Raw genomic sequence first — 3982 nt, forward strand, 5'->3', positions numbered from 1 at the left:
CACAGTACTCCAGATGAGGCCTCACCAGTGCTGAATTGAGGGGAATGATCATGTCTCTTGATCTGCTGGCAATGCTTCTACTAATGCCGCCCAATATGCCGTTAGACTTCTTGGCAACAAGGAGACACTGTTGACTCATATCCAGCTGCTCATCCACTGTAACCCCTAGGTCCTTTTCTGCAGAACTGGTGCCGAACCACTTGGTCCCTAGTCTGTAGCAGTGCATGGGATTCTTCTGTCCTAAGTGCAGGACTCTGCACTTGTCCTTGTTGAACCTCATCAGATTTCTTTTGGCCCAATCCTCTAATTTGTCTAGGTCCCTACCCTCCAGTGTATCTACCACTCCTCCCAGTGCAGTGTCATCTGCAAACTTGGTGAGGGTGCAGTCCACGCCATCCTGCAGATCATTAATGAAGGGATATTGAACAAAACCGGCCCCAGGACCAACCCTTGGGACACTCCACTTGATACTGGCTGCCAACTAGACATGGAACCATTGATCACTACCCATTGAGACCGATGGTCTAGCCAGCTTTCTATCCACCTTATAGTCCATTCATCCAGCCCATACTTCTTTAACTTGCTGGCAAGAATACTGTGGGAGACCATATCAAAAGCTTTGGTAAAGTCAAGGAATATCTCGTCCACTGTTTTCCCCTCATCCACAGAGCCAGTTATCTCGTCATAGAAGGCAATTAGGTTAGTCAGGCATGACTTGCCCTTGGTGAATCCATGCTGACTGTTCCTGATCACTTTCCTCTCCTCAAAGTGCTTCAAAAAGGATTCCTTGTGGACCTGATCCATGATTTTTCCAGGGACTGAGGTGAGGCTGACTGGCCTGTGGTTCTCTGGATCCTCCTCCTTCCCTTTGCCATGAGTTTTCAAAGATAATGGCCAATGGCTCTGCAGTCACATCGGCCAACTCCTTTAGCACCCTCAGATGCAGTTTATCCGGCCCCATGGACTTGTACTTGTCCAGCTTTTCTAAATAGTCGTGAACCACTTCTTTCTCCACAGAGGGCTGGTCACCTCCTCCCCATATTGTGCTGCACAGTGCAGTAGTCTAGGAGCTGACCTGGTTCATGAAGACAAAGGCAAAAAAAGCATTGAGTACATTAGCTTTTTTCACATCCTCTGTCACTAGGTTGCCTCCCCCATTCAGTAAGGGGCCCACACTTTCCCTGACCTTCTTCTTGTTGCTAACATACCTGTAGAAACCTTTCCTTTTTCTCTTAACATCCCGTGCTAGCTGCAACTCCAAGTGTTATTTGGCCTTCCTGATTTCACTCCTGCATGCCTGAGCATAAGGATATAAGAAAGGACATACTGGGTCAGACCAAAGGTCCAAACAGCCCAGTATCCTGTCTGCCGACAGTGGCCAATGCCAGGTGCCCCAGAGGGAGTGAACCTAACAGGTAATGGTCAATTGATCTCTCTCCTGCCATCAATCTCCACCCTCTGACAAACAGAGGCTAGGGACAGCAAGGATTTCACTGTTATGCCAAGCTGGTCACCTGCCATATTTACTATTCTTTCTACACATCGGGATGGTTTGTTCCTGCAACCTCGATAAGGATTCTTTAAAATACAGCTCTCCTGGACTCCTTTCTTCTTCCATGTTATTCTCCTTTAATGTGCCCCCCAAAAATGACCCCCAATTTGGACACATCTCCATTCTCTTCCTCTGTAAAGAGTGACGCAGAGTAATTATTTAACTGTATAACATTTTCACCCTACCATAAAGCTCACTATTCTAACTTTTCTTTTCCCTTTTATCTGGTGCATGCATATATTTTGGAGAAAGCTCTTTTAGCTGAACTGTGCCATGTAATTTGATGTTCATTATTCTCTCTTTTGCTCTAATTTTTCTTTCTTCTGCAATTAAAAAAAAAAGAACAAAACCCTTGTTTTCCTTCTTCCAAGCTTCAATTTTTATAAGTTGTCCTCTGCACCTTCTCCTCTTTAGTCTCTCTGATTAAACCTTGGGATTCCAGTTGGGCTCCTGTTTTCATTTTTCTGGATTGTAGTGTCCACAACCATACTGAAACAGTTCCCAGCCATAGATTTCCCATGCATTACTGAATTCCATTTGCCACTCACCTTTTTTACACTTACTGTCATTTCTATAGGCCCTCAACCTTTAAAATCTTTTCAGATCATCTGGTTAGTTACCATCTAGTTGTACCCTTTAGTCAAATTTTGGTTTTACATATACTGGTGTACCTCCTTTGACTTTAATGGAGTTGCTCCTGGTTTGCACTGGTGTGAAATCAGAATCAGGTCCCTTATTTATTATACCTAGCTCATTTCCAGTTATTAGGTCTAGAATAACTTCTGAGCAGGTTGGCTCTTCAGCATGATGCTTTTAAATTTCTGTCTTCTGTACAGAGCACTTCTCACAAATAGTAAACAGAGTTTTCAAAACCAGAACACTAATATCAGAAGTGAAAAAAGCTTAAGACGACTCCTTGGCCTGACTAAAGATTAGTAATAAAGATATAAATTCCCCTCAAAATGAATATGTTAAGTTTGTTACTCCTGTGAATTGCACTTAAAACAAATATGTATGGACCAGTTACATTATTTAACAAAATTATCAGACTACTTAAAGCCAGGAGGAATTTCTTCAGTCATGCTTAAAATGCGATATATTCAAGTTACTTTGCACCTTACCCACTTGCCAGCTTTTCAGCTTGACTCTATCACTTTGTCCCCAAACCTACTAATCCCCTCTCCCCCCCACACCCCCATCCTAACCATTATTATGGCAAATCCCAAAGGGATGTAGCCTCCTGGCAGATCGAGAGCCACTTGGACTTCTCTGTAGCTAACCATCACTAAGGTACCTTAAAATGGCCAGTTTAAGAAATTGCTTACCTCACAATTTGTCATTTGAAACCTCCTAACTGGATTTTCAATGGAAATTTCTGGGCCAGTTCTGCTCTTTTATGGAAAAGATGTTCAGTATTTCTACTTATTAGGAAAGCAACAAAAATAGCTAAGTATATACGGATTGGCGAGCAGATAGTGTGTGACATACAATATTTGTGTTCTCATTTTTGTTCATATTTTTAGTTAGAATAACCAAAACTACTGAGCTGAGAAACAATACTAAACACTCTGTACTTCTATAATGACTTTCATGTGAGGATCTCAAAACACTTTCCAAATTTAAGACTAGATTGTGTCCCAAGGATGCAGCCCATAGAAATGGGTGGAGCATTTTTGCTGCACTGTTTCAGGAGCAAAGCAGAGAAGGAATTACAGCTCAGAGAGTCACCATTCTCTCCTTTCTACAGGGGGATAGTAGTTTAGGCCTAGTCAACAAATCTTCTCTAGTGTAATTATAGCTATATGAGCAATCCTCCCCATTGTAGACACATTTTGGTGGTATAGCTTATATCAGTTCCCCCAAGAGAAATAAGCTACAACAGCAAAAGGACTTTTATGCTAGTATAATTCTGCCTATGCAAGGGCTTTTGCTGGTATAGAAGTGTCTGAAAAAGACATCTCCCCCCATTACATTAGGAAAAGTTTCTAGTATAGACCTAGCTGCAGGCATGCTGGTGCAGCCCTATTGGCTGATGCACTCGGAGGGCGTAGCCAAGACTCAGTCTATTCTTCGTCCTCCTCACTCTTTGTCTTTGAGGGAGAGGCAGGGCAAATACATACACATCTTCTGTAATACTTCAGTACAAGCAATGGAACACTCACATGCAGATCACCCCTCGGCCTAATAAACATGGCTGGTCTCCAGAGCCAGACACACTGCAATTCTCATATTGCATAACATCTTGAAAACACACTTCTTTATACATTGTACTGTAAGTCTGGCACGAGCAGACACCTTTTCAAGTAATATGTATGGCATCTTGTGGAATGCAACTTCCTCTGCAATGCAACATGCATTACATTTTGCTATAAACCAGTGGCACCGTACTGAGGAAGAAAACTGCACACTAATTACATGAACATAGCGTCA

The sequence above is a fragment of the Gopherus flavomarginatus genome, chromosome 2 (assembly GCF_025201925.1).
Source record: "Gopherus flavomarginatus isolate rGopFla2 chromosome 2, rGopFla2.mat.asm, whole genome shotgun sequence".
Lineage (NCBI taxonomy): Eukaryota > Metazoa > Chordata > Testudines > Testudinidae > Gopherus > Gopherus flavomarginatus.